Here is an 18,304-nt window from a genome sequence, read left to right as displayed (position 1 = left end):
CTGATCATTGAAAAAGTGTTTTACAAAGGAGAAATAGGTACTAATAGTGGTAATGGGTCTGTGTAAGGGAGGAATTTAACTCAACAAGATGTCAGGGAAGACTCTCAGAAGAAGGGAAGCATGAGGTGAGAGCTGAAGGAGGAGGAGTTAATAGAAAGATGGCCAGATAAAGGTGAAGAGAGAAGTAGAGGTAAAACCATGTAAGTTCTCGTAGTCCATATTAAGACATTCTATCAGTATCTCAATAGCCATCAGTATTAATGGCCATTGAAAAATCTGCCAAGATGTGGGTGGACATTGCCAGATTTTTGTGTTATTGTTAGTAAATGTTTCCTTTCATCTCTGGCAATACTCCTAATCTTGAAGTCCAGTTTGTTAGATATTACAGCCACTCAGCCTTCTTTTAATTGGTGTTTACATAATATATACATTTGCTATTATTTTGCTTTTAAGCTGTCAATATATATCTTTTGTAAACAGCATGGGTTGAGTCTTGGTTTTTAATGTAGTGTGACAATTTCTACCTTTTGATTAGAGAGTTTAGTATTATCGGCACAATTAGGGTTAAGGCTATGGTCTTGCCATTTGTTTTCTATTTGTTCCGTCTGTTTTCATTTATTGTTTCTTTCTTTCCTTTTTGGGATTATTTTTTACACTTCTATTTTAGCTCATTTATTGGCTTTTCAGTTTTTCTTTTACGTGTTTACACTAGGAATTATGAAATGTATCCTTTATGTATTATGGTCTATTATATACTGGTACTATATGATTTAATATTAAATGTAACAACTTTACAACCATATATTTCCACTTACTGTTTCTCATGTTTTGTGATATTTGCTTCCATTCTTTAATAAATCTCACAATACATTGTGATTATCTTCACTATAAACAATCAATTATATTTTAAAGAAATTAAGACATAGGAAAAAATCTATATTGCCTGCCTATTTACCATTTCTTGCATTATTCATTCTGTTGTATAGATTTGGTGTGTAAATGGTTTCATTTTCTTTCAGACTGAAGATTTCTCTTAAACATATTTCAAAATGTATGAAGCAAAAGCTTAAAAAATGGAAGAGAGAGATAGACAAATTCACAATTACAGTGGAAAAATTTACTTTTCAACCTTACTTTTTCAATAATTAATAGAAAATGGTGACCAAAAATGGGTAAGGGTATGAAAGATTTAAGCAACATTCATCGTCACTGGCCATCAGAGAAATGCAAATCAAAACGACAATGAGATACCATCTCACACCAGTTAGAATGGGGATCATTAAAAAGTCAGGAAACAACAGGTGCTGGAGAGGATGTGGAGAAACAGGAACACTGTTACACTGTTGGTGGGACTGTAAACTAGTTCAAACAGATTATAAAGTGATTCTCACAGAGTTTTTGCAAGGATTAAGAGAGATAATTATTTTCACTGCTGAGCAACCTTTTCTGAAGGGACAATAAGATGTCTTCATTAGGATCTTGTGTGGCCTGAAGTCAGACTACCTGAGCTCAAAGGCTAAGTATCAAGTCTGCTAATGACGTGACATTGGGCAAGTTACTTACGCTTTGCAAGGCCTGGTCTCTTCACCTGTTAAATGGTACAGTAATTCATTAGTGGTTCAATCTTTTGAGGATTAAGTGAAATAACATTGGTAAAGCTCTTCCTACAGAGCTTGATGTAAGGGAGTACTTTATAAGTATTAAATATTGTTTTTTTATTGTTCTCAGGATCAGTTACAAAAAATGTTTACTAGGCTATTTTCATAATGGATATAACTATATAACCCTTTATAATTATATATAAAACCTCCTACTATATATAATTATATATAAAACCTCCTTACAATTTAGACTAAATACATCATATAGAACAGCAGTTATAAAGTGCAGTCTGGAATTCCTTGGGCTTTCTGAAACTCTTTCAAAAGCTCTGGTAGGTCTGAAGCATTTTTGTAATGATACTAAGAAGTTGCATTCTTTTTACACTCTCATTCTTTCATGAATTTACAGTGGAGTTTTCCAAAGGCTACATATGTGATGTTGCAACAGATCTATTCAGCTGGACATTAAAGAATTTGTCAAAATTTCCTTTACATTTTCTTACTAGATTGTTTTTTATTTATAACATATTTATTTTTCATAAAGATACATTATATATGTAATGGTTTGATATTGTTTTTAAGCAAACAGGTAAATATGTATTTTAAGTTTTTCTCAGAGTAATTTCCAGTAAGATAAATCTTGACAACTATAACCCACATAAATAAAAATCTATGGGATTCTTAGTAATTTTTTTAGTAAACAAGTTTCTAAAACCAAAAAATTTGAGAATTGATATAGAAGATTGTCTATGAAGAAAATGGCAATGTTTTTAGCCACTAATATTAGCCATACAGTCTATTCTTTCAGCCTGAAGGTAGAGCCCAGCTGGGAGGTTGTGGTTAAGCTGGATGCATGAGCCTTCTCCAGGAGACGACTCTGTGATGCTGATGTGAAGCACTGAGCATCCTACCTGGCAAAAAGTGGGGACTGTAGGCTGGGCCTGGTGGTTTACCTATAATCCCAGCACTTTGGGAGGTGGAGGCAGGCAGATCACTTGAGCTCAGGAGTTTGAGACTAGCCTGGGCAATATAGTGTGACCCTGTCTCTACTAAAAATACAAAAAAATAGCCAGGCATGGTAGTGTGCACCTGTGGTCCCAGCTACTCCAGAGGCTCAAGTGGGAGGATCGCTTGAGCCTGGTGGGTGGAGGTTGCAGTGGGCCAAGATGGTGCCACTGCAACCTGGGGTGACAGAGGACCCCGTCTCAAAAAAAAAAAAGCGGGGTTTGTAGCACAGGGTCATGGTGGTTGAAAAGGGACCCAGAAGTGTTGAATGTCTTTCCTAAGGTCACAGTCGGTTAGTGACAAAGCGGGAATACTTAATGGAGTATTTATTCCTTCTCCAAATTTTTATCTGAAGGTGAACTTTTAAATATAAAGATTCCAGAGATTCTCACAATTATCTTTCTGCCTTACAATCCCTTGGAAATATAGTAGAATAAAATAACAAAACATTGTGATCATTATGAAACATTCATTCATTAAATTGTAATTCCATCTGAATCTTCTTGTGACTCTCATCTTACCATTGTCCCTTTTAGCTAGACCTTATAAGATCTACAAATAGAGACATGTTACTATTTCCTAGTTGTAAATAAAGTATACAACTTAAGGATATTTGTCGTCTCTTTAGAGAATTGTTCAATCTAGAATCTGCATTTTCTTGACAAAATGTCTTATACAAGTGTCCCATTGCTCTATTCCTTCATTATCTAGTGCTATTTAGGTATTTCCTGTTTTATTCTCCCTCCCTGCCCTTCCTCCCTCCCTCCCTCTTTCCCTTCCACCCTCCTTCCCTCCGTTCCTTCCTTCCTTCCTGCCTCCTGTCTGCCTTCCTTCCTTCCTTTCTTCTTTCTTTCCTTCCTTCCACTTTAAAATACGTCCTATAGGGATAATGGCATATTTCTTCTCTTCTTCATCTTTCATTCTCACATAATAAAGGCCAACTGTAACCCATCAACTAGCAAAAAATTGTCCTTCTGGACAGAAAAGAAATCTCCATTCTGGTTGTACTCTCTAGATGCTTAAAAATGAAAGCGGAGAGCTAGTCAGTCAATTCTGTTTGAAATCAGCTTTTCAAGGTGACATGTGGCCTTTTTGTGCTTCAACATGGTAATAGGATAGAGTAATTTGCTTCTTTTGGTAGAATTTTCTTTAATGGTAATAGAGACCAAGTTTGAGGTTTCACTGTTCCCCTATCAAACTCTTGTATAAGGATATTTAAATGGTAACAGCTGCGAGACTGCCATGGGAAATTTTGAGGCAGCTTAATCTTTTGCCACAAACCGGCAGTTCCAAAGCAGTAATAATTTAATAATGTTGTTTTGTTTTGCAGCAATGATCTGTGGGCTTAATTTTCTTGCAGCCGCAAAGTTTACTGAATGCGTTTGCTTGACCACTGTAGTTTTCTTCCAAGTTATAATTACAGTAAGGATTTATATAAAATATTTTTTAAGATGTAGGTTCTGTCTGCCATGCTTTATGCAGAAAGTCTCAGAGACAAAAGTAACTGTGAATTCTGCAGTTTAGCATCATGGTTAGGAGTTGCTGTCAGGCACATCTGAGTTATCATTGTTTCGCCAGCCCCTGTTCAATCTTGGGCGGGTCACTTGACTGCCCTCAAACTGTGAACTATAAATTAGGCTTGTAAATAGTTCCTAAATGCTGTTGCTATGCAGATTAAATAAGGCTAGGTTAGTTAATGCCAAGTACAATTTCAACAGCTAATTAGCAATAGAGACATATTCGCCGTTTTTATTATGTCATAGGATATGGGAGCTAAAGGCAGAGGGAGAGAATGGAAAAGACTGAATAAACAGAAAAACAGAAAGTTTAGGACCAGGTGTGGTGGCTCATGCCTGTAATCTCAGCACTTTGGGAGGCTGAGGCGGGTGGATCACCTGAGGTCGAGGGTCGGAGACCAGCCTGATCAACATGGAGAAACCCCATCTCTACTAAAAATACAATATTAGCCGGGCGTCGTGGCACATGCCTGTAATCCCAGCTACTCAGAAGGCTGAGGCAGGGGAATCGCTTGAACCAGGGAGGCAGAGGTTGCGGTGAGCCGAGATCGCCCCATTGCACTCCAGTCAGGGCAACGAAAGTGAAACTATGTCCAAAAAAACAAAACAAAACAAAAAAAACTCCCGTGGGCACCTCCATGTTAATTAGCAATGGAAGTTAGAAAAATTCACAAGAATTTATGGCCAGGTGCGGTGACTCACGCCTGTAATCCTAGCACTTTGGAAGGCTGCAGCGGGAGAATCACCTGAGGTCAGGAGTTTGGGACCAGCCTGGGCAATGTGGCAAAACCCTGTCTCTACTAAAAATACAGAAAAATTAGCTGGGCGTGGTGGTGCATGCCTGTAATCTCAGATAGTCGGGAGGTTGAGGCAAGAGAATCACTTAAACCTGGGAGGCGGAGGTTGCGGGGAGTGGAGATCAAGCCACTGCACTCCAGCCTGGGGCGACAGAGCGAGACTCCGTCGTAAAAACAATAAGAAAGTTTTATAAACATAGGAATAGAAAAAAGGGACATTTGGTTATGGAGACCGAGAAAAAAAACGGAATGAAAAAGAAAGATACATCAATTGCTGAAACATATACTAGGTTTAGAACTCACGCCAGAGATTTATTTTTCAAACAGTACTATTTGAGCAAGTACAGATGAGATTATTTAGATCTAATTTTTTATAAGGTCTAGCATCATCACTTGCTTCTTGGTTTTCTCTGAAGCCTGGGAAGCAGGAGCAGCTTCTGCAATCAAGAGGCTTGGCCTCTTGGAAATTTGTCTATCTTGCTTTGTGACAATGTCCCAAATGCAGACTCTTTCAGAGACAACAAAAGTCTTTTACCAGTATAGTAATGAAGTTGTAACCGATCAGTGACCCTGCCTACTGCCCAGAAAACAATATAATTTTCAAGAGCTTCAGTGAACTGTCTTGGCCTAAAGTCATCTCCGTTGTGTCACCACCTCCCAAACATTTATCTTATATTTAAGATGTTTTTCAGAATCCTCATAAAAGCCAAAGCGAAGTTCCTTTGAAGGAAAGAAAAAGACAATTGTTCACATCTGTTATTTTGTTTTCCAGTCTTGAATGGTTTGGGAGAATCAATGCAATACAGAAGTCTGGATTATTTGGATTAAACTCTTTGGGCTTTGTATATTCTGCCAGTAAAATCTAAAAGAAAAACAAAAAAGGCTGGACGCAGTGGCTGATGCCTGTAATCCCAGCACTTTGGGAGGCCGAGGCGGGCAGATCAGCTGAGGTCAGGAGTTTGAGAGCAGCCTGGCCAACATGGTGAAACTCTGTCTCTATTAAAATTCAAAAATTAGCTGGACACGGTGGCAGGCACCTGTAGTCCCAGCTATTTAGGAGGCTGAGGCAGGAGAATTGCTTGAACCCAGGAGATGGAGCTTGCAGTGAGCTGAGATCACACCACTGCACTCCAGCCTGGTTGACAGGAGTGACACTCCGTCTGAAAAGAAAAAAGAAAAACAAAAAATGCCCAAAACCCGAAACAGACCTGTCTGACTGTCTTACCTTGGAATATTGGAAAAGTGAAAGGACTTGCTCTTACATTTTGAGGTTAATGTTAAATTCTAATTTAGCACATAAAGTAAGTCTTTCTGAAATAATTCTTACATATCGCTCCCTATGAGCAGTGGACCTTTTGCATATTTAAATTATTTATTATAAAATGGCTTTAGCCTTATTTTCTTTTCCCTCTATTAAATGATACATTCAGTTGGGAGTTTTACTGGCTGGCTGCTTACAGCAATGAGTTAAATTACCATTGAGAATGAGAGCTGTGTAAAATCAGATAAGACGACTTCTCACTGTCTTAACAAATTAAACAAGGAAGGCTGTATGTGAGCTTAGAAAACCCTCCAGGAAAACGTGTTTTACCTGGAAAAGAATAGTAAAGGGTACCAAAACGTCACCTGTGGAAATCTGAGGTAAATGAGCAGACAGACATTTTCCATTGATGTCTAAGCAATGATTCCTTCATGTCACCTCAGCCATTTTCTAACAGGGATAGGTCAAAAAACACTCACCTCCTGCTCTTTCATGGACCATTGACTTATACTCCTTGGCTCAAACTCAAAAAGGGTAATTTAAGTTAAAAAAGTATGGTAAACATGACAACTCTAGCTACGGAGTCACCAGTAGCATATTCATACTTATAGTGTAACGTGTCTCTCCTCCCAGAGTCAACTATGCCACCAGTGCGCATTTACATGGGCTGACTCCCTTCTGATGTAGATTTAATAGGGCTTTTAAAATCCCTTCACATCTGATTACATAGCATCCACTCACTCATTCATCAGGTATTTAGCAAGTGCCTACTCTGTGCCCAATGCTGTTCTAGATATGTTTAATGCTGGTTCCTGAAATATTACTGACACAACCCGTGAATGAGACCAAGCTGAGTTTCTTGAGTTTATTGGAAAGGGACAATGCCAGCTCTATCAAGTAGCAGTTATGTCTCTGATCACATAGGCAAGGTCAGATTTGTTGAGAATTAAAAATTTGGTTGAAAGAGGGTCTTTCAATGTCAGGGAGAGGAGAAGACTAGATTAGAATTAGACTAGTATCATGATATAAAAGTTTAGAATTGATGGCAAGAGCAAGGTGGGGATTTTTTAGGCAAAAGAGTCAAAGAATCCTCCTTAGTTAATAATCTCTCTGTTTTCTATTGAAGAGTTGATAGATCTTTCTGGATCTAATATAACGAATGATCAAGTTATGTGCCTGGGCAAGATTCTCCTGGAGTGAGAAAGTTATGCTAATGAAGACAGTGGACTAGTCAAGTCATGTTAATACTTCCAGTAAGCTGTGTGTGGCAGTGCAGATGGTGATAGTAGTTCCCATTCTCAGACACTTAGGATCCATCAGCAGACAAATGGGAGGAAAACCTTTGCATTTGTGGGCTTTACATTCTGGCAATTTCAATCAACCTCAAATCGTGAACAAAAATGACTCGTTTAAATTATGTGTCCGTCAATGTTTTTTTCTTTCACAGTTTGAATTTAGAATTGGCCAGACATTATTATTTATTCATTAGGCTATTCGATCAGGCTTTCTGGACTACTCCAAATGCCTGGCCACTGAGTTAGCTGTGATGGTGAGACTGTCCTAGAAATTTTGCTCTTTAGCATATGACACCCCCTTGCAAAGAGATGCCTCTTTATACAAGGTAATAAGTGACTTCTAAGAAACAGTTGTTTCTCTGATAAAATTAATATTTGTTCTAACACAATATTCTATTTAGAAAAGTACTTATTTATAATCACAATACATGAAAAGGGAAAGTGAGTTAAGTGGAAAGGTGAATTTACAGACTTATATAACCTGATCTAAGATGGTTACATCTGTTTCAAAGTGACTGTGTGTTTGAATAAGACCCAAGGTCATTGCATTTACTTGTTCTTATGACTAAGCATGAAAAAACTGGCAATGTATCTCCTCCACAAGGTGGAGATCCTGCTTTGTTACTGTTACTCTACACGTGGTTTTAACACTTACTAAGGAGTTACAAAATGCACAGGACCTCTGAAGCCTGACAGACACAGTAACCTGTGAAGTGTTTAGCTGTAGGTGGGAACTGAGCTCAACCTGAGGGTACAGAGGAACAGAGTATGTGCTCTGCCTAAGGGTATTCACATTGCCCCAGGGGAAAAGAAGGTACAGACAAAAGCAAGACCTGTAAACGCGATTCAGCTTGCCTCTGGCCTTCTTATTAGCCCTGATTAAAACAAGGAAATTCCATAAACTAGGGCTTCACCTTCAGTGGACTGGATCTCCTGGTAGATCTAGAAGCTCATAGGTAAATAGAAAGAAAGGTGCTGTTCACTTCCCTGCTTCATCAGGGACTTGACCATTAACCTCCTTCCTTTATAGAAATTCCACTATACAACATTCACCCATACAGGGAGAATCAAAATATAAGGCAAGTGGAGGTGGTATGGGCTTTGACTTTACTTATGTAAAATGGTAATAAAAAGGTAGCACAGTAATAAAAGGTAGCACAGTAATAAAAGGTATCACAGTAATAATTTCAGCAGCAACAATGGCAATGTTAATTTGGAGAAAAAAGATAAATATAAATAAATCTCTTTGGCTTAAAGTGTGGTCACTATGTTATAATGAAGACAGGTTTAATGCTCATGCATTTTGTTTAATATACGTATTCCAAATGTCATTCTAAATTCAAAATTGTGTTTGTAGAGATCATAAAACATAAAAAAGACCTGTGTTCATAAATTGGGCATGTGTACCTAATGTGGGCCACATATGGACCTAATGCCCGTATATTTCAAATCTTTCATGCTTCAGATGGATGAACAAAGACAGAGAGATGGATCTATTTATTCCAAGTGATAAAACATGTTAGAGTTGGAGCCGAAGCCAAACCTTACGATCTCTGCCTATTTATACCCTTCTCCCTTTCCTAAGGAGTTTCTCTTCTAAGGTGTGACAGTAGATAGAACTATATTCTTTGCAAAATTGCTTTTAAAAACTAACAAGGTAATACATACAACTTGAATACAAACAATGCAGATATCTATGAAGTAAATTTAAATTAAAAGTAAAATTATTCCATTTGCTCACTCTTGGTCACACACCCTAGGCCTTACCACTTTAACAACTTTGTGTGGATTCCTGCAGAGTTCTCATGTGCATACAAAACATATACAGGCTGGGCACGGTGGCTCATGCCTGTAATCCCGCTACTTTGGGAGGCCGAGGCAGGTGGATCATTTGAGGTCAGGAGTTCGAGGCCAGCCTGGCCAACATGGTGAAACCCCATCTCTACTAAAATGACAAAAATTATCTGGGCATGGTGGCAGGCACCTATATTCCCAGCTACTCAGGAGGCTGAGACAGGAGAATCGCTTGAACTCAGGAGGTGGAGGTTGCAACGAGCCGAGATCACGCCACTGCACTAGAGCCTGGGTGACAGAGTGAGACTCTCTCTGAAGAAAAAAAAAAAAAAAAAAAAAAATATATATATATATATATATATATATATATATATATATATACACAATACGTGTATACTTATTTAATTCTAGCTTGTTGTCACCAAAATTGGATTTTATGTTTGCAATTTGATTTTTTCCTCCAATAACATGTCATGCTCATCCTTCCAGTTGTAGACAGCTTATTATTTATGTGCAGAGCACTCCATGGTAGGTGAGTCATAAGTTATTTTCACCGTTTCTCTATTGATAGTTTGGTTGCCACTGATTTTTGGCTAGTACAAAAATATGTCAGTGTACATCTTTCTTGTATGTCCTTTATCACGTGTGTTAATATTTCTATAGCGGAGGTTCCTAAATGTGGAATGTCTAGGCCAAAGTGTTTCTGCCTGTGTAAATTTTGGTTGTAAAATTTGGTATATTCCACCAAATTGCCATCAAAAAAGCAAAGAAAAGAATGTGTCAGTCTACAGCCCAGCAAAAGTGAATGCAAGAGCTCTAACACCGAGTGCCATCGAGGATGGCATTTGTACTACTCCTTTGTATTTACAGGAAGCAAGTTCCCAGATCTTAACAGGAACTAAAATAAACAGAAAGGGGAAACAGATTGAGCCAGTTTGAGAGGGAAAGGTGCAGCAGTGGCCTTAGAGATCTCTACCACCAGGAACTTCAAGGTCACCAGAGTGCAATCATGCTCCTTCTCCACACCTTTCTGCATGTCAGCTGCATTAGCTCAGTGGGCTTCTCCATGGGCCCCTCTTCCCAGTTTCAAAGAAATGAGACACACTTCTGAGTTCATGTACTACTAAGTTCCATTAGCAAATAGTAGAAGAGGCTTCTTCCTCCTACCATTAGTTTGAAAAGCCCTAGGGAAAATTCTGATTGGCCAGTTTGCATCACAGGCTCACCACTTAGAACCATTATGGTGTGTGTGTGTATGTGTGTGATCACACACACGAGTGTGAAGTACTGTGCTTGAATCAGTTGAAAGTGTGTGCCCTGCCAACTCTTGTGCTTGATACCTACAAAAGGCAGAAAATAAATGTTGGATTGGCTGCTTTGTTGGATATTTTATATCTATGTTGGATATTTTACATATATGTCTGTGTGTCCATAACTAAAATAAACTGGTCATTTGAATGATTACATTACCATGAAGCTGGAAATTTACATGATTAATTTACCTTTAAACTGGTCGTTTAGACTACTGAATTATTAATTTATCCTTTGGAATTGTAGTTCAGCTTTTTACATGTAAAATAATTTTTGTTTGTTTTTGTTTTTCTGAGATGAAGTCTCACACTGTCAGTCAGGCTGGAGTGCAGTAGTGGGATCTTGGATGATCCTCTTGTCTCTGCCTCCCAAAATGCTGAGATTACAGGCCTCAGCCACCGTGCCCAGCCGTAAAATAATTTTAAAGTTATTCAGATGTTTAAACAACTGCCATGGACAGCATCTCTTAGCCTAAATGTGTTCTCTAAAGGTTTGTTACAAGTTTAGATTGAAGAAATCACTGCAGACTCATAGTAGAAATACTTTTGTGACCGACCTTCTGAAGCCTAATTCTGTCAGCTCATCATTCTCTGACCAACTTTCTTCCATTGCCGGTGAGAAGAAGATGTGATCCTTTGAAGGAGAAGAGGCACTCTGGTTTTCACAATTTTCACCTTTTCTGCTCTGGTTTCTCCCTATCATTGTGGTTTTATCTGCCTTTGGTCTTTGATGTTGGTGACCTACAGATGGGGTTTTGGAGTGTATGCCCTTTTGTTGATGTTGATGGTATTTTTCTGTTTGTTAGTTTTCCTTCTAACAGTCAGGTCCCACAGCTGTAGATCTGTTGGAGTTTGCTGGAGGTCCACTCCACACCTTGTTTCCCGAGGTTGGTGGGAGAGTAAACTAGTTCAACCATACTGGAAGACAGTGTGGCGATTGCTCAAGGATCTAGAGCTAAAATACCATTTGACCCAGCAAATCATTTACTGGGTATATACCCAAAGGATTATAAATCATGCTACTATAAAGACAGATGTACACGTATGTATAATGTGGCACGATTCACAAAGCAAAGACTTGGAACCAACCCAAATGTCCATCAACGATAGACTGGATTAAGAAAATGTGGCACATATACACCATGGAATACTATGCAGCCATCAAAAAGGATAAGTTCATGTCCTTTGCAGGGACATGGATGAAGCTAGAAACCATCATTCAGAGCAAACTATCACAAGGACAAAAAACTAAACACTCCATGTTCTCACTCATAGGTGGGAATTGAACAATGAAAACACTTGGACACAGGGCGGGGAACATCACACAATGGGGCCTGTCATGGGGTGGAGGGTGGTGGAAGGGATAACATTGGGAGAAATAGCTAATGTAAGTGAAGAGATGATGGGTACAGGTGGCCAGCGTGGCACATGTATACCTATGGAATAAGCCTTTTTTATTGTATGTTATTTCATTTAAGTTTTATAATGTATTTAAGTTTTCATTTTAAATAGACCAGTGAAAATTATGTATATTTATGGTTTACAATGTGAGGCTTCATACATGTATACGTTGTGGAATGACCAAATCCAACTAATTAACACACTCGTTTCCTCACATCCTGATTTTATTTTGATGAGAAAATGTTTTAAATCTACTCCCACAGCTCTTCTCAAGTAGACAAAACATAGTTATTCACTGTAGTCGCCGTGCTGCTCAGTAGATCTCTAGAAATATTCCTGTCTGAAATTTGGTATCATTTGACTAACATCTCCCCGACCCATCCCTGGTACCTGCCTCGAGTAACCACCGTTCTGCTCTCTATAGCTATGAGTTCAACGATGTTACGTTCCTCGTGTCAGTCAGGTCACGCATTATTTGACTTTCTGTGCTCTGTTTTTAAAACGTTATTATGTATTTATTTACTTTTTGAGACAGGGTCTCACTCCGTCAACCAGGCTGGAGTACAGTGACACCAACACGGCTCACCACGGCCTCCACCTCCCGGGTTCAAGAGATCCTCCCACTTGAGTCTCCTGAGTAGCTAGGACTACAGGCGTCCAACACCACACCTGTCTAATGTTTGTATTATTTTTGTAGAGATGGGGTTTCACCACGTCGCCCAGTTTGTTCTCCAACTCCTGGGCTCAAGTGCTCCACCTGCCTTGGACCCCAAAAGTGCTGGGATTACAGTCACGAGCCACCATGCCTGGCCTTTGCTTTATTTCACTCACTGTAACATCCTGTAGATTCATTCATGTTGCAAATGATATGATTTCTTTCCTTTTTGAGGCTTCATAGTATTCTATAGGGTATATATAACAGTTGTAGTGTTGTTGTTTTGCTTTGTTTTGAGACAGCGTTTTGCTCTTGTCGCCCAGGTTGGGGTGCAGTGACTTGATATCAGCTCACTAGATCCCCGGCCTCCCAGGTTCAAGTGAGTCTCCTGCCTCAGCTGAGATCAGAAAGGCAGAACATGCCTCCCGGGTTCAAGTGATTCTCCTACCTCAGCTGAGATAAAGAGGCAGAATTACCATGCCCACCTAACTGTGTGTCTCTAGTACAGATGGGGTTAAACCATGTTGGCCAGGCTGGTCTTGAACTCCTGACCTCAAATGATCAGCCATGCTTGGCCTCCCAGTGTACTGGCTTTACAGGTGTGACCCAATGCGCGCTGGGCATCATTGTGGTTTTAATTTGCAACACTGGTCTGTAGTGAGAGACTGGACGAATAAGTTGGGTTGTAGGACTTAAGAGGCAATTAGGTAAACATCAGGAAAACAGCAATGTACTCAGAAGAGAATAGTTTTACAGCACCCAAGAGAAGTCAAACATCTGTAGTAGTCACAGAAATGTAATGAATGTGTAAGTGAGGCACTATTTTAATCACTAGTCTTTTCAGAAACACTCTACCCAATTCTGACAAAAGTGTGGTATTTTGAGGCAGCTTTGAATTGATAAAATTCGTATTTGAAATAGGTATTGATATATGTCAATTGTCACGGAAACCTTCGTGTCCTTGTATTGAGGCATCTTAAGGTTGCATAATGTGTCTAAGTAAACTGCCCAAAAGAACCTGAATCAAATATACAAAAAATTATTTCCCCACTAGTATTTTTTATTATACCTTAAGCTGTAGGGTGCGTGTGCCCAAAGAGCACGCTTCTTCAATAGGTATCCATGTGCCATGCTGACCTGCTGCACCCAACATCTCATCATTTACGTTAGGTATTTCTGCCAATGCTATCCCTGACCCCGCCCTCCACCCCGTGACAGGCCCCAGTGTGTAACGTTCCCCACCCTGTGTCCGAGTGTTCTCATTGTTCAATTCCCACCTACGAGTGAGAACACGGGGTGTTTGGTTTTCTGTCCTTGTGACAGTTTGCTCAGAATGATGGTTTCCAGCTCCACCCATATCCCTGCAAAGGACATGAACGTATCCTTTTTGGTGGCTGCATAGAAATCCTTGGTGTTTATGTGCCACATTTCCTTAATGCAGTCTATCATCGTCGATGGACAATTGGGTTGGGTTCCAAGTCATTGCATTCTGAATAGTGCTGCCATAAACGTACGTGTGCATGTGTCTTTACACTAGCATGATTTATAAACCTTCGGGTGTATACCCGGTAAGGGGGTCGCTGGGTCAAATGGTATGTCTAGTTCTAGATCCTTGAGGAATGGCCACAATGTCTTCCACCATGTTTGAACTAGTTTACACTCCCACCAACCTAGGCAAACAGGGTCTGGAATGCACCTCCAGCAAACTCCAACGGATCTGCAGCTGAGGGACCTGACTCTTAGAAGGAAAACTAATAAACAGAAAGGAATAGCATCAGCATCAGCTAAAAGGACATACACTCCGTAACCCCATCGGCAGGTCACCAGCATCAATGAGCAAAGGTAGGGAAAACGGCAAAGATGGGGAGGAGTCAGAGCAGAAAAGCGGAACACTCTCCAAACCAGAGGGCCTCTTCTGCTCCACAGTCTCGCTCTGCCCCCAGGCTGGAGTGCAGTGGCGCCATCTCGGCTCACTGCAAACTCTGACTCCTGGGTTCAGTTCCCCTACCTCAGCATCCCGAGTTGCGGGGATTCTCGGCACCCGACATCATGCCCCGCTGATGTTCGCACTTTTTGTTTGCATTTTAGACAGGATCGTCATCCCTCCTGTTTAAAATTTCCACTGAAACTCTGCTCGTGAGTACAGCTAATCTGTGCACAATGGTTTCCACAGCATTTGCTTTTCGTAGCCACTGCAGGATTCACCTTCCGTATCTTCTCATCTCCTGTTAAAACAAGCTATACTTTGGTAAACGGCTGATTCCTTTGGGGCAGTGTCCTTATAGGCTTTTCATAAAATATCAGTGACTTCTTTGTTATTCCGCCCGAGTTCACCATACATTTGATGTTTGTTCTTGCTGAAATTTTAGCGGAATTCACGTTGCTCTTACAGGAGCCCTTTTCAACCGATGTCTCATCCTTCTTAGTGCCTCAGTCTAGATCTAATTCAGGAAGGTTCTAACAAGTTAGTACAAGTTAATTTTAGTGCAAACAAATTGAAATCCATGCATAGATTTTCAGCATGTACATTTTCTATGAAGTTTTTGAAGACCCCGTGTGTTGAACGTTGCCCACGTCCTGGGAGAGAAGTGGTTGCGGTCCACTTCCTGTCCTCAAACAGCCCACGGTGGAGGAGTGCACAGAGCAGGGAAAGGCAAGCGCAGACAGATCCTGCCCACTAGCAGGCAGCAGCAGACGGCTGGCCGAGTCCCGGCTCCGTGGGGGTGCTGTGTGTCCCCGAGCAAGTTGACCAACCTCCCTGAAACTCAATGTGTGGCTATGTGGCTCAGTTCCACTAGCCATTATGTTACCGCTGAGGAGGAACAGTTAATCACCTCAGGAAAAGCAAGCTAGCTCCACGGTTAGCAACCAGGAGTTCGGGTTGCTTCCATTAGCAGACCCTGAGCCCCCCCGCAAGCTGGAGTCTGGTGGAAGATGAGGTTCAGTGTGATTGGATCGAAGTAGCAACATAATCAAGGACAAGTCCCATCCTCTCTCACAGAAGAGCCCTGTGCTTATATAAAGGCGGTGCGCATCCGCGGCGGCACTCACTGAAGCCGCCAGCTGGGAGAGGAGCAGAGCCACGCAGGTGCTCCCGAAGGCAGCGAGATGTTGCGAGCCACAGCTCCCTGCTGGTTCCCACCTGGCTATCCAGAAGCGAAGAAGGCGGCCGAGGAGGCGGCCCTCGGGGCTAAAGAATTCCCACTGCGCTCTCATCAGCCGGCCCAGAGCTTCGGGCTCTGGGTGCCCCAGATGTACAAGCAGGCCTCAGCATCTGTGGGGATTCAGACGAAGCCCGAGAATACTTGTCCCGCTGTGCCCCCTGCATGGCCCGAGATGGTGAGGGAGGCTTGGTGCTTCCCTGCGCAGTGGGGATCGGCCTGCTTCCTGCCAGCCGCCCCAAAGCAGGCAGAGAGACCTTCCGCAGTGCGCATCTCAGCCCCCAGGGAGAGGAAGAGGATCGCCCACTTTCACAGCCCTTGCTTGGCCACCGGTGCCACAGATGCCAAGAGAACCCGGGTGGCAAGCAGAAGCCAACGCTCCAATGGCTTCAAGGTCGGCAGACAGCCACGGAAGACGCGCAACAGGTCGGGGATGGCAGACAAGACCTCCACCACCATCAGCTCTAAGCGGATCGTCCGTCGTCCATCCTTAGCGCGTTTGAAGAAACCCATTATCCTCCGAAGCTCGGGGTGCCAAGTCCCCACCGTCATCCGCCGAGGCTATCTCCAACTGTTCACCAAAGAGGGTCTCAAGTTCTGCGCCTCCAAGCAGGAGGCCGAGGGGAAGGCGCTGAACGAGGAGAAGGCGGCCTACGACTGCAGCCCCAACAAGAACGTGTACCTCAATGTGATCCTGAACACCCTCAAGAGACTGAAGGGCCTGACCCCCAGCTCCATGCCCGGCCTCAGCAGGGCCGCCCTGTACAGCCACCTCCAGGAGTTCCTGCTCACCCAGGACCAGCTCAAGGAGAACGGCTACCCCTTCCCGCACGCCGAGCAGCCCGGAGGCGCCGTCCTCTTCACTGGCCAGGGGAAGGGGCCCGGCGACTCCTCCCGCAGGGTCTGCTGCCATTGTAGCACCGAGTACCTGGTGTCCTCCTCGGGCCGCTGTGTACGCGACCAGTTGTGTTATTATCACTGGGGGCGGGTCCGCTCGAGCCAAGTGGCTGGAGGCTGGGTTAGCCAGTACACCTGCTGTGCAGCGGCTCCTGGCTCCGTGGGCTGCCAGGTGGCAAAGCAGCACGTTCGGTACGGCCGCAAGGACAGCCTCGATGGCTTCGTGAAGAGCTTCGAGAAAGAGTGTTCCAGAGACGCTTATCCAGGGATCTACGCCTTGGACTGTGAGATGTGCTACACCACGCACGGCCTAGAGCTCACCCGCGTCACCGTGGTGGACGCCGACTTGCGAGTGGTGTACGACACCTTCGTCAAGCCCGACAACGAGATCGTGGACTGCAACACCAGGTTTTCCGGAGTGACCGAGGCCGACGTCGCCAACACGAGCATCACGTTGCCCAAAGTCCAAGCCATCCTGCTGAGCTTTTTCAGCGCCCAAACCATCCTCATCGGGCACAGCATGGAGAGCGATCTGCTGGCCCTGAAGCTCATCCACAGCACCGTGGTGGACACGGCCGTGCTCTTCCCGCACTACCTGGGTTTCCCCTACAAGCGCTCCCTCAGGAATCTCGCGGCCGACTACCTGGGACACATCATCCAGGACAGCCAGGACGGGCACAACTCCAGCGAGGACGCAAACGCCTGCCTGCAGCTGGTGATGTGGAAGGTCCGACAGCGCGCCCAGATCCAGCGATGCCACCGGACCGCCTCTCCCGCCGCCGTGACCTGTCCTTAGCCCCAGGCCGCTTCCAAAACCGCCCTCAATCCCGAGATCTAAACCTGTCCACCTCGCCACAAAGCGAAAGAAACGTAAGCAGCCGGTGGCAGGACAGGGCCGAAAGCCGAGACGATCCCCGACCCCCGACTCCCAGTCCCCCAGAGTGCCTGCCGCCGTCCGTCGCCCCTGTCCCCATCCCTCTGCCCCTCCCAGACCTCTGTCCTTCCACCAATGGGCTCCCCGAGTCCCAAGCCCCCACTCCCAGTCCCCCGAGTCCTTGCAATGGCCCCTCGCGCCTGTCCCCATCCCTCGGTCCCTCCCAGACCTCTGGCCTTCTACCACTCGCCTCCCCCAGCCCACCTGGACCTCCATGGCCTCTGAGAAAAAGGCGAGCCCCCTGACCCAACAGCCTCCTGACAGTCTTCTCTCCTGGGCATCTTCCCCTTCTGTGGGACTTTCTCAACCCCCTCCACCACCCGATTTTTCCCCTACCACCGGGGCTGGCGCCCAATCAATCTTGGTATGAATTTAAACGTTGAAAAGAAAAAAACATTTAAAAGCAAACTGAATGTCCTCAGCTTCTCCATGAGCGCTTAGCTGTTTTTCGGTAGAGCCACCACAGTGAGGTGGTTGAAGCACTTAGGCTCTAGAATTACACATCTGAGTTCACATTCCAATTCCACCACTTAGAAGCTTTGTAACACTGGACAAATAACTTCTGCGTGCTTCTGGTTTTTGATCTCCAAAGTGTGATCAGGAGGTCATGGTGAGGAATGAACTAAGCAACACACGGACTGCGTTAAAACGATCGCACGTAGTTGGTGTTCAATTA

The 18,304-nt window shown here is 43.2% G+C and overlaps 1 pseudogene; it reads left to right on the top strand.

Annotated features, from left to right (window-relative positions):
* Positions 1-16,533: 16,533 nt before the first annotated feature.
* LOC134736949 (exonuclease GOR-like) lies at positions 16,534-17,808 on the top strand (annotated as a pseudogene).
* The last annotated feature ends 496 nt before the right edge of the window (positions 17,809-18,304 follow it).

The sequence above is a fragment of the Symphalangus syndactylus genome, chromosome 6 (genome assembly GCF_028878055.3).
Source record: "Symphalangus syndactylus isolate Jambi chromosome 6, NHGRI_mSymSyn1-v2.1_pri, whole genome shotgun sequence".
NCBI classification, from domain to species: Eukaryota; Metazoa; Chordata; class Mammalia; order Primates; family Hylobatidae; genus Symphalangus; species Symphalangus syndactylus.
This window is presented reverse-complemented; position numbering and strand designations above follow the sequence as displayed.